General features: G+C 43.9%; 1 protein-coding gene across 1 annotated transcript in view; it reads left to right on the top strand.

The window, feature by feature from the left end:
* Positions 1-13793, top strand: part of HSPA12A (heat shock protein family A (Hsp70) member 12A) — a 414126-nt gene that overhangs the window by 162465 nt on the left and 237868 nt on the right. The window lies entirely within an intron of this gene.

Here is a 13793-nt window from a genome sequence, read left to right as displayed (position 1 = left end):
TCCGAGGAAATGCCGGTGTGGCTTTACTTAAATCTAGATGATATTACAAGAACTAAATTATGGCATAATTGAGTGACTTTTACGCACCTTGCCATCATTAAGCTCACTAGCATATAAGTATCTTCACACAAACATACCAATGAAGGTGATACATTGTCAGTTAATAACTACAGTGTGGGGCATGCATTTCAAGGGAAACATCGTTTACAGCGCACGCGTTACAACGCGTGATTACATCGAATGTTTTACAACGCAAAATCCATTACGACGCATGTCATTACATCACATAATCCATTACATCGCATTCCCCAAAGTAACGCCCCGTCGGAGTTAGAATAGTAATTGTGTTGTAATGGATTATGCGTTGTAAAAACATGCGTTGTAACGACATGCGTTGTAGCGGATTTTGCGATGTAAAAAATGTGTTGTAATGTCACGCGATGTAACGCGTGCGTTGTAAAGTGTCATATTCGTATTTCAAGGTTAGTGCTTTCAGGAGGTTGTCGATGAGGCTCATCCTGCTAAGGGAGCGGGTTCTTAAATTCATTCTGCCGTAGGTCAGCTCCAATAAATCGGTAGGTCGTAGTTTGCCATGTTTTAGTAGCAGAGATGTTGTACCCATGGACACTGGGCATCTCCTTATGGACCAAGGACCTGTGCTCACTCGGTGTGGAAGGAATTATTTAGCTCCTAGCATGGCAAACTGAAGGTAAAGGTGGGCCCTGTATGGTAAAGTCTATTTTAAATGCTGAGCAGATTCGATAGCCTATTGGATGTGATGTGAATATTTTGAGAATGTTGTTTGCAAGGGTGTAGTTTCAGGTGGGTGCTTTGGGTATGACCCCCTTCAAATAATTACATTTGTGGCTTGAGAGTTGGAGTCGGGTCTCCTATGCCTTTGTTGTTTTTTCTTGTCATCCTTGTTTGACAAAAAATGTTTTAACATGATTTTTTTTTTAAAATCTGAAACTTAGGGGGCCACTTAATGCACATTAGTATTGAACCAGTTTCTCATGGGAACAGTGTGTCCCAAACCTCCCACCTTCAGCATACTGTTTTTTAGTTGGAACATTTCCAATTCACACCCCCTGAATCTCACTGACTAAGCTATGCCCCTGATTGATAGTTTGCATGCCTTAAGGTGATTGACCTATAAAAGTTTCTTTTGTGTTCGAGGAATGATTGGCTTTGTGGTGTCCATGTTACCTTTGAATATTAGTCTGCTGATGTTATTAGAGGGGGTTGCTATGTAATCTTATGAGAATAGTTTTAGAGCCATATGTAGCAAATTAGTAATTGAGATTTCCAAATTGCAATTACACAATTTGGAAATCACAATTACTAATGTATGAAACTTTTATTTTTAAAATAGTGATTCCTAGCGGCTCACACATCGACCTACCTCCTGAATAATAATGAAGCAGGTTGCAATTTGCAAACTACTTGGAATTAACACCATCACGGGGATGGTGGCCTGCTGAGGTCAGCAGACCACCATGTCTGTGATTGCTTTTAAATAAAGCAGTCTTTTATTTTTAAAATAATCCATTGTCTTCAAGGAAAACAGGATGCATTTTGAAAGAAAGATTTATTTCTTTTTCTTTTGTTTGTTTGTTTAAGAAGACCGATGTGGACCGCTGCCTCCTCGTAAACAAACTTTGTTTTACATGCACAAAAGGGAACGGGTCCTCAAGGGACCCCCTTCCTTTTTGGCAATACATTTACTACTATAATTTGTGGTCTGTAAATTAATGTTGTGCAACCAGAATTTGGTCGCAAAACATTAATACATACCATTCCGATTCAGTATTTGGAAGGGACGCCCCCACCAACCAGGATTTAGGTCACAAACCAAATCGTGATTTGGTAGCATGATTCGGTAAAGTGCTACCGAATGCGGTCTGGGTTTGGTGTCCACCAAAATACTTTTTTCCAGTCACAAACGTGCCGATTCTGCAAATCAGCACGTGTGCGTCCACGAAAAGACTTGCTACATCTGGTCCTTAGTGAGGTGGAAAAAGGATCTGCATGAAGTCAGAGCTCAGGAGGAGGGTGTTTTCTTTTCAGTCGGAGAGGAAGTTAGGCAGAGGGAGCTGCTTGTGATAAGATGGAAACATTGCTAAGGAAGGAAAACCTCTGGAGTGCAGTGGTCTGAAAGAGCTGAGGTGAGTGTCGGGTCATCAAGGCTGACTTAAGAGATGTATGACGTTACAACGCATACTTTTACCACGCCTACCATTACCACGCAGTTTTTACAACGCAGGATCCATTACAACGAATACCATTACCACGCATGTATTTACAACGCAGATACTTTTACAACGCATACAATTACAACGTAAGTATTGGTAAGTATATAATATTTTTTAAAATGTAATTTAATTAAAATTAATATAATGTAATTTAATTTAATTAATTTAATGTAATTTTATATTTTTTAAAATGTAATTTAATTAAAATTAATATAATGTAATTTAATTTAATTTAATTAATTTAATTTAATTTAATCATTATAATTTATATTTAATTATATTTAATTTTTACCCTGTACCCTTTTACCCAAAAACCCAAAACTGACCCTGAACCCTAAAAATACCCCTTTTCCCAAAAACTAAAAACTGACCCTGAACCCTAAAAATACCCCTCTACCCAAAAACCCAAAACTGACCCTGAACCCTAAAAATATCCCTTTCCCCGAAAACTGACCCTGAACCCTAAAAATACCCCTTTATCCAAAAACTGAAAACTGACCCTGAACCCTAAAAATACCCCTTTACCCAAAAACTTAAAACTGACCCTGAACCCTAAAAATACCCTTTTACCCAAAAACTGAAAACTGACCCTATACCCTAAAAATACCCCTTTACCCAAAAACTGAAAACTGTCCCTGAACCCTAAAAACTAAAAACTGACCCTGAACCCTAAAAATACCCTTTTACCCAAAAACCCAAAACTGACCCTGAACCCTAAAAATACCCCTTTACCCAAAAACTGAAAACTGACCCTGAACCCTAAAAATACCCCTTTACCCAAAACCCCAAACTTATAATATTTTTAATAAAATGATATACTTACCAATACTTACGTTGTAATGGTATGCGTTGTAAAGGTACCTGTGTTGTAAATACATGCGTTGTAATGGTATGCGTTGTAATGGATCCTGCGTTGTAAAAATTGCGTGGTAATGGTAGGTCGTGGTAAAAGTTGCGTTGTAAAGGTTGTATACCGACTTAAGTGATCAGTATCATCTTTTTATCGTTTCGCTATTTATATTGCTGTTAAAATGTATTATTAAAATGTAATGTGCTACTTCTTTAAGTGTCCCAGCAGCTTCGGGTAATGGCCTATGATCCAGGGGAGCATGTGCCAGACAGACAGGGTCACAAATAGTTGGTGAGTGTGGTGTGTACGCACGCTTGAGTGTGTGTGTGTGTGTGTCTGTCTGTCTGTCTCCAATCATACCAGTCCATTATGGTTTAAATCTCTTTATTGGTTTTGTAACTAACAAACAGAAAGGAGAAAGACACCAAGCTCTATTACATCAACAAGTAAGACCCTACAAACGGGGAGACACATGCTATAGAATGTCAACAATCAACCTCCCCTCACTTCCACCCCAGGACCTGGTGACTGCTAAAAATAACAAGCATTGGAAATGCAATAGGTCTCGGATTTATTTGAGTTAGAGCTAATGGCATTGTAAATGGCAATGTCTTTTAGCCATGTGTTATGGAGTGTATGCATGTGGTGTGTAATAGAATTATGTGGTTTGGATTGGAATTGTTCACCCTGCACACTCGCACACTGTTCACCCTGCACGCTCACACACTGTTCACCCTGCACGCTCACACACTGTTCACCCGGCACGCTCACACACTGTTCACCCTGCACGCTCACACACTGTTCACCCGGCACGCTCACACACTGTTCACCCTGCACGCTCACACACTGCTCACCCTGCACGCTCACTGCTCTGCACTCACTACTCTGCACTCACTACTCTGCACTCACTACTCTGGACTCACTACTCTGGACTCACTACTCTGGACTCACACTCTGCACTCACACTCTGCACTCACACTCTGCACACTCACTCTGCACACTCACTCTGCACACTCACTCTGCACACTCACTCTGCACACTCACTCTGCACACTCACTACTCTGCACACTCACTACTCTGCACACTCACTACTCTGCACACTCACTACTCTGCACACTCACTACTCTGCACACTCACTACTCTGCACTCACTACTCTGCACTCACTACTCTGCACTCACTACTCACTGCTCTGCACTCACTACTCACTTCTCTGCACTCACTACTCTGCACTCACTACTCTGCACTCACTACTCTGCACTCTGGAAACTCACTCTGCACTCACTACTCTGCACTCACTACTCTGCACTCACAACTCTGCACTCACTACTCTGCACTCTGGAAACTCACTCTGCACTCACTACTCTGCACTCTGCACTCACTACTCAGCACTCACTTCTCTGCACTCTGTACTCACTACTCTGCACTCACTACTCTGCACTCACCACTCTGCACTCACCACTCTGCACTCACCACTCTGCACTCACCACTCTGCACTCACCACTCTGTACTCACCACTCTGCACTCACACTATAATAATCCTTATGTCCTGTAACCAATGGTTTGCCATTATTGAAATAGTTCACTGCAATAACCTACTTTTCTTAGCCTTGGACATGTACTTTACTAAGAACCGGCATGTTAATAAATATATAAATACGTGCGACGGCAATAAAGCAGCATTGAAAAACAAGGGTTTGCCATTATTGAAATAGTTCACTGCAATAACCTACTTTTCTTAGCCTTGGACATGTACTTTACTAAGAACCGGCATGTTAATAAATATATAAATACGTGCGACGGCAATAAAGCAGCATTGAAAAACAAGCATCTGCCTTCAATTACCGGCACCTCTGACAGCTGCTAATTGAGAATTTATGGCATTCTCCTGGACGGGGAGACAGCATGCGCGCACACACAGCTCAAGAAAACTACAGTCGTGAATGCGCGAACGGACCCTGACATCTGGTAATTGGGAATTTATGGCATTCTCATGCGCGTGTTAGCACGGAAAATGCAGGAAGTGAATAGAGAAAAATTCCAAGGGCCTATTGCGTGAACACTTACAAAAACACAGCCGTCAGAGGACCAATGACCATGCAGATGGCACACAACACCACGAAAAATTCTCGCGCACTGAGGAATTTTTACTTCACGATTCTGAGCCCCTTAACAATACGGCTCGGAGCTCCGTCCCACTTCTGACGAAGTGGTGATGTAGGCCGAGCCCTGAAAAGGAAAGAAGGAAAGGAAAGGAAGGGGAAAGAGGAGATAAAGGAGAAGGGTCTCGCTCCATCCTGCACCTCCATTCACCACGGTTGGTGATCTCCACATGAAGGTTAAGAGGGGCCTTGGGTCTCGGTCAGCCTCTGGAGCCGCAGGTATTTGGGGCAAGTAAGGTTCCTGAACGCTGATGTCAACAAGGCAAGGAATGTCCCCCATATTTCTAAGAAAGACGCGCTATGGTTAGACAGTGAGAGGGAGATTTGTTCCATTCCTAGGATATGCCATATACTAAGTCTGTGGGTAGTATATCCGAGTCCCAGTCAGATAGGATGTTCTGTAAGGCTGCCCTCAAGGCCAGACCGATCTGTCTGCATCTCTTCAATTCAAGAGGGAAAGTGGGGGGTGGGGTAGCCTTAAAACAATGTATGCAGGAAATCTGGGAAGTTCCGTGTCGAAGTGTGTATCTATATCGATGAGTACTTGCTCCCAATATTTCTGTACTTACAGGCAGTCCCAAAGAATGTGCAGCAGAGTACCAATTTGTCCACAGTGGCGCCAACACTCTGGTGTTTTGGAGGGATTATAGCTAGGCAGTCTGGGGGTATGGTACCAATAGGTAGCGATTTTGGTGGCGGTTTCAATGCTAGCCATGTTGTGAGCTGTGTGGCGTGCCCGGTAGTAAAGGTTGCCCCACTCTCTTACTGTTAGTTCCCTACCTATTTCCGTCTGCCATTGGAGTTAGCCTCTAAGCTTGGAGATCTGTCGAAGGGCCTATCAGTCGATACAATTCTGAGATCATGCTCCTATGAGATGTCTTGGCTAGAAGCCAACATTCAAAAGGAGTAAGATGCCGCTCTGCTCCGTTGCGTACGGATGTGTGCATTACCCAGAGACGGATCTGCATGTAATGCCATCACTCCGTCTCTGGGAATGCAAAATTCTCATTTAGGGTCTCAAAGGTAAGAGGGCCATCTGTATCAAATAAATGGTCTACTGACCTGCAGCTCGCCCGATTCCGTATAAGAAACACTGGATCCTAGAAACCTGGGTCGAAGTTCGGGTTTTTGACTATGGGTGTGAGAGGCGAAGGGAAAGATGTCAGGTCCCTCTGCGCCGACACGGGTTCCAGGAACCTCCCATGAGGCCCCTGGTGTTAGGCTCTGGCACCCCTATGTGCCGCACTGAGGTACACTCTCTGCACCGATCTGCTTCCTGATCTCCCTGTAACTCTGCCTGCAACGAAAAAATAAACATTAATACATTCTTGCTGACCCCCCATGCCGACACACAGGGTGAGCGGTAGGGAGGGAGATTGTGTGTCATCCCGAGGCCACCAAGATGCGTCCGGCGCAGCAAAGAGACAGGTAAAATGGCGAGGGGGACTTAAGTACCCCTCGCCCTGCCCGTTGCACCGGACGTGACATCATGACCCATGCTCCCTTCAGGACTCCTCCTGCCCTGGGGAGGAGCAATAGAGAGAGGGGTGGGGGCGGGGGAAGCCCTCTGCTACTAGAGGGCTGCCCTCCTGAGTGGCCGGGCAGCCGTATAATTACAAGTCAAGTCAAGTTGGCTTTATTTCGATAAAAGAATATCTTTAAAAGCAATACAGAGTTATCACAACAATTATTTAAAAACATTAAAAACATAAAAACCAAGCCATACAAAACTGGTATTCTTCTAACATCATAGATGGCGGTAATAAATTAACTAAGAAGGTACAAAAAGTGACCAAAATTAAACAATTTGGGAAAGCCGCTTAGACCTAATCAACCATGCCTATAATTACAGTTTGGCTTTGAATTACTGGACGATGGTGATGCAGTTTAAATGCACGGATTAATAAAAATAATTAAATATGAAGAACAATGGAAAGAAACAAGCATTGGTGAAATTAACTATTTGCCCACCAATCCTGCCAATAAAGTGCACTTCTTTTTAGGTGGATGTGCACAGATGATCAAGCAAAGTGCAATCACTTAAGGCATAAGAGAGCCAATGTTTGAAGTGAGCAGACCACTTCCCCATGTGGTATGCTATGGAAGCAAAAAGTGAGTTGCAGTTAAACATGCCAGAGATGACGAGAGCATACCCAAAGCTCTTCTTTGTATGTATATATGTATGTGTTTTTATTTAAGTGTTTTATGTCTAGCCTTTAAGACAGCTTTAGCTATCATACCAGACTATTCTTTTACGGAATATGTATATATATGTGATACATATATATAGGGGCTTTTTGTCAACCCTCTTCGTTCATTGTTTTTTTCAGTTATCATTCACTCTTTGCTTTCACCGATCACATCATACAGTGTGGGGCAATGGTTTTCCCACTTCACTCATTATTTTTTGCCTATTTGTATGTGACGTCATTCTGCTGTACACAAACTGCACATTCTCTGTGCAAGTAGTCCTCTTCAGTGCCGGGGCTCTCATGCCCTGTCCAATCCTGCTTTTAGTGCTTTACTGCAGCGCTGTTAAATATCAGCCGCCACTGCTATCACAAATTATATTATAAATGTCATGCTCCCATTGGTCAGTTAGCTCATTCAGTGAGGGCCGAGTAAGACTTGTACGGTGAGCGTTACGGCTTCACACGAAGCCTGCAGTCTGCCCTGCGCAGCTGAGGACCAATGTAGTGCCACAATGCGTGACAAAGAAAGTAGAAATAGTACTTAAATAACAGCACTTGCAGAGGAGGGACACTAATTAAGTTTATTCAATCGGTAGTTGAGCGGTGATCCACACAAGCCAGAGGAAGTGATGTACCACGACTTCAGACGAATTATAAGGCAGCAAAAGAGTGATTATGCTCCTAACCAATGGTGAGTGTGGGCGGACTAAAAGCCCCTTCTGAGTGTTTTTTTGTGGAACACAATACATCGTTGCCATAGCGACAGGGCATGCCCCCTGTCTGCAGGCTCGACCTAAAAATGTGTTAATTCACAACAGGCTAATGTGCAGCTCCTGACTCCTCTGATATGACCTATACCTGACCCATGTGGACTTTAAATCTGTTACCAAGGTCTTAGTATGTAAAGAAAGCTGAATATGGTCCAGCCTTTAAATCGCACATCTCCTTTCCTGCAAACTAATAATTGTATGGGCAGTGGAACTACACACAATGATGTCCCCTCTAAAAAATATATGCGGGTTCACTGTGACTTCTGCGCTGTATATGAGCTACTTCCAGCTAAAACATATTATATTTCACTTTTAACTATGTGGGTTCTATTGCTGTTGTTAATTGGGGTCCTCCATTCTTCTGACGGGCTCTTTTGATTCTTTTGCCAGTGGGCAACCATATTCGTCAATTTATAAAAATCACTGGACAAAAACAAGGGACTCCGATAAGTATGAAGATTTGAAATAAAAAAACACAGTTCACACCGCGCAAGGCAATCTAAGCAACCAAGTGTTTAGTTTTGACCTATACTCCGTGCTTTCTTGCGTCTGGACAAAGCTATGCTGCTCTGACGTCTGTAATGATACAGAAACATATCAGCACTGCTCGAGTAATCAATGACCCAAAAATAAAGAATGCAAAGCAGTGGCGTCACTAGGGTTGGTGTCACCCGGTGCGGGTAACTCATGGTGTCACCCCCTCACGACTTACCGCATGCCACTGCCAGGATGGACAATAAGGCAGCAGGATGAAGACCGGCCTGCAAAGCAGGCATATTTCAGCCAAAGCAGTTCACTTCATAGTATACGTATGATGTGAACTAACTGTGAAGTGAACCACCTGCAAGTGAAGTGACGAGTTCAAGGAAAGGCCTGGCCTGCTCCCTGCTTTGAGCAATGAATCATGCAGCCGGCCGTGTGCAACTGCAAGCACAATGCACCGCCCGGGTCAGGACTAGCCTAGGAGGCTGGAAGGGCGGGCCCGGACAGGGTCTTCTATTTATTTATGCGTTTTTGTATAGCGCAGACTTTACCCAAAGGCGTCAGAGCGCTTCACAATAGGAACAGTAATGAAACATGAGGAGAAAATTACAAGTGAACAAATTACAAAAGCAAATGTTAAGTTACAAGAGGCAAAAGTGACAATTGTGAGCAAACAAAATACATGAGGTTGCAAACGGTGCATTACAGGAGGAAAAGTGACATGTGTGCAGGTTACAAGTGCTTAAATGATAAACTATGACTGAAGGCAGGTTTTGAATTTTCCAATCCCTGAATGTAAGAGCTTCACATCCACTGTCTGAATGCCAGATGCATTATCTACACGAGTAATTAAACTAACAACAGTGTATAAAAACAGTTACTAATGCGTCTTTATTACTAAAGGAACACTTCTGTGAAAAATTTGAATAATAAAATACTGAGCAAAATGCACTGTTTCTAAACTTATACCTTGCAGTTAGCATGCAACTCCTTAAAGATGGTTCATAATTCATTAAGGTATATTACAAGGATGGTAACCTGAGACCTATCTCACTCAAGAATGTCTGCAATGAAAGCAGTAACTTGCTGAGATTCCTACGTAAAATACAAATCTGTGACCTGCATAGTGCATGCTTCACTTTGCAGCTGGGACATTAACTCTTTATACTTTGTATGAGTCAGGCCGGCCTGTAACTAGACTGCACACAGATCTCGCCAGCAAGTGTATTCACCACCAAAGTTCCCTTACAGCTACAATGCTTTGGAATTTGTTGGGTACACAAGATCTCTGCACCAGGTATCTAATCCCTATAAACTATTTTAAAGTGAAGTCTGCTTGAGAGAAAACAAAGTACAATTAGAAGAGGTATAATACTGCAATATATGGTAGACATTCAAGCACAAGAACAAACGTTACGTAGGCAATGGTGGCACTTGTGCAAGTATCAAAAAGCAAACAAAATGCCATTATCACAGTCCCCAGGCCTATCGTGGCTGCCCAAGGAAGGAAGAAAAAAGCATTGTTTGTACTGAATCGGATTCATGTGTGTGCCATTGCACTGCCACATTTTTAACTTAGTTCATGATTCATATATATTAATTTTATAAATAAATGATTTCTCTCTCACCGACTGCCTCAGAGTCTGGACCCAGCAAGAAGAAGTCAGTGAGTCCCAAAATTGAAGGGGAGACAATGAACAGAAGATGGTGGTGTGATGTCGTCGGTATTAATTCTTTACGACGCACGCACTCCCCTGCGCTGCCGTCGGTCTCCTCCCTGCCGGGCGCGTGACCGCCGTGAGGAACGTACAGCGTGCGGGGGCTGTCCCAGGGCCGTCATTGGTAGGGCTTAAGATTGACGGCCCTGGGACCCACAAACTGCTGAGTACGCCACTGCCGCGCATCCGTATCGCACCAGTGACCAGCATGATCACAAGCATCTGGTGCGTGCGTGCGTGGCGACGTGCTGCTGCAGTGAGTGCACACAGTAGCACTAGCATCAGTATTTTAATTTTTTGTATGTAAGCAGGTGCGGTGCGCAAGTGCGCACAGCGCACCGTGGTGGCGTGCGCTTGCACTACTAAACGAACTAGATTGGGGTCACCCCAGATGGGATGTCACCCGGTGCGGTCCGCACCCTCCGCATCCCCCTAGTGACGCCACTGATGCAAAGGATGAACCTAAAAATGAATAGCTGCCATCTACGACTCAAACACAACCAAGCCACCATTCGCAACCAATGAAGGGGAAAGCAGAGAGCCATGTAAAAAAGGGCACGCATATTAAGAAAGCAATTCAGAACCATGCTAATGGTAGAAGATTTTAAACCAATTGTGCATTTCAGCAAATATCTTAACAGTTATTGGTTCAGTGCAGCTTTGGTGGAAAAAATAATCCACAGACTCTGCTAATATGTGTGTATATATCCCGAGCTTCAAAGATGCACTCCAGAAAGGAACATTCAGCAGAATCATTTAATCACTGGAAGAGGTTTAACAAACCCGATTAATCCACGTCCCTGACGCATTTCAGTGCTGCTCGCACCTTAATCATAGGAGGGCTGTGAAAAACGAAGAAAACGAGAATTGGCAATTAAACAACAGTTGGCAGACAAAGGAGCCCCACTGAAAGAAAAGAATCGGAACTGCAACTCCCGGCATGCCGCTCACTGGAGACCGAATCATGCTAGAAGGGTATAAAATGTGGCAGTTCATTCCAGGTTTTCCAACTGGCATACCCTATGATTAAGGTACAAGCAGCATTGTAACGCGTCAGGGACATGTTAAACCGCTTCCAGTAATTAAATGATTCTGCTGAATGTTCCTTTGTGCAGTGCATCTTTGAAGCTCGGGAGCTTTTCTTTAATGATATATGTATGTATATATGTATATAATATGTATATGTTTAAAAATAGTCTTCTTCAGATCTGTTCCACAGCGCAAATTTACTGCAACATAGTAAGACAAGGAAGCAGAGCGCACTACAGGGATTCTTTTAATATATTATTTATTTTACCAGTGCATACAAGGGACAGTCCACGCGTTTCAGTGCTTGCCTTCAACAGGACCATAGAGACCAAGCGTTTGGCTAGTCCTTAAATAACTTTCAGGACCCTAGTCCTTTTACAGTGTCAACCACAACTAAAAGACTAAACCTCCCTCTTTGTTTTCAATTATATAATTTATCAAACATTACAGTTCATTTTGTAAAGTACATTCTGCTTACATTCTGCTTGAATAAATTTGTTGCATATGGGCAGAATTTCAGACAAATATTATGCATAGTTTACATTATATATATACTGTTGGAGCCGTTGATGGCTCTCACAAAAAAGAAAGAACACCAAGTGGCAGTGGCCAGTGCAGTGGCAAGACCATTCCAGGTGGTGAATGGGGCACTACTAGAAGGAGCCACAGTAGCATAATTCAGCCCAGTGAGCCCCACAGAGTTGATAGTGGATGCTGGTCCTGTAGGACTAGGGGCGGTACTACTTCAGCAAGACACTCAAAAAGAATGGGTACCAATAGTGTATGCAAGCAAGGCACTATCAGTAATTGAGATTAGATATGCCCAAATTGAAAGCGAGGCATTTCGACATCTATCTCTGTGGGCACAAGTTCCACGTGGTCACTGATCACAAAACACTAGAACTGCTGTTCGGTGGAACAGCAAGGAATGGACATCGACGAATCGAAAGATGGATAGTACTGCTCCAGCAGTATGACTTAGAGGTGGTCTACCGTCCAGGAGTCAATAACCCAGCGGACTACCTGTCACATCACCCCATGGCTGTGGACCCCAGGTGTCAGCAAGAGGTGGGTAAGGGGGCCGAAGGATTCATATTGATCCCGGAATTAGCGTGTCCTAGAGCGCTATCTCTGGCAGAAATAGCTGAAGCCACCAAAGAAGATGTCTTGTTGGGTGCATTCAAAGAAGCCCTGTGCAAACTCCAATGGAAGAACATCCTAGATGGCATGGGGAGGTTGACTGATGAGGAACGAGAGGCAAGAACGAGCCTCTGGAAGTGCAGGGATGAGCTCGGTTAAAATGCGGAAGGCCTCGTGTTATGAAGTCACCAAATTGTAATACCTCAGAGTTTGTGAAGAAGAACGGCAGAACTTGGTCATCAGGGTCTCGCCAAAACAAAGCAAGGTTAAGGGCCAAGGTGTGGTTTCCAAGTGTAGACCAGATGAACGACGAGCTGGTAAAAGGATGTAATTCCTGCCTAATTACGAGTGAAGAGCCGCCAGTCAGATCCATAATCACTGAAGCTCCCAGTATGCATCCCTGGTCAGCCATAATCATGGATATCTGGAGTTTTCCCAAAGGAAGAATGACACTCATAATGATTGAAAGTCTCACCAAATTTCCAGCTGTGGAAATAGTGCGATTAGTGGCGTTTGAGTGTGTCAAGCCAGTGCTGGAGAAAACTTTTGCCAGGTTAGGACTCCCAGATGAGATCAGGACAGATAATGGTCCACCTTTTCATGGCCAAGAGTTCAGAGAATACTTTCACCATTTAAATATCAGACACGGGAGGGTGACCCCCCTCTCTCCCCCAGTGGCCTCAGGCCAATGGGGAGGTTTAAAGGTTTATGTGAACATTAAACAAAGCGCTGAGAGTTGGTGTGGATCAAGGGGTTGAGCTGGAAGGGTGTATCCATCAGTTTCTGCGAGCCTATAGAAAAATGCCACACAGCACCACTGGGTGCTCGCCAAGTGATGTGATGATGAAGAGGCCGCTGCGAGACCTGGTGCCAGTGTGTGATCAGTGGACACCGGGCGTGGTAGATGGTGAGGTGGCGCAGGCCAAGGGACAGCAGAATAATGACTGAGCCAACCAGCACCGGAGGGCTCGAGAGGTAGAGATCAGTCCAGGAGACTGGGTGATAATCAAAGAAAGGCATGCGATATGGAAATTCTGGACACCATTTGAGAGGGAGCCCTGCGACGAATCGGAAGTGAAAGGAACCATGGTCACTGTCAAAAGAGGCGACCGGATGTTATCTAGGAATGCATCATGGTTCGAGAGGATCACAATGCAGACAGATTGCAGCAGGGGTGAAGGTGCACCAGTTCCTCCCAG

The sequence above is a fragment of the Lissotriton helveticus genome, chromosome 5_1 (assembly GCF_964261635.1).
Source record: "Lissotriton helveticus chromosome 5_1, aLisHel1.1, whole genome shotgun sequence".
Taxonomy (NCBI): domain Eukaryota; kingdom Metazoa; phylum Chordata; class Amphibia; order Caudata; family Salamandridae; genus Lissotriton; species Lissotriton helveticus.
The sequence above is the reverse complement of the archived record's forward strand: the minus strand, read 5'-3'. Positions and strand labels throughout refer to the sequence as shown.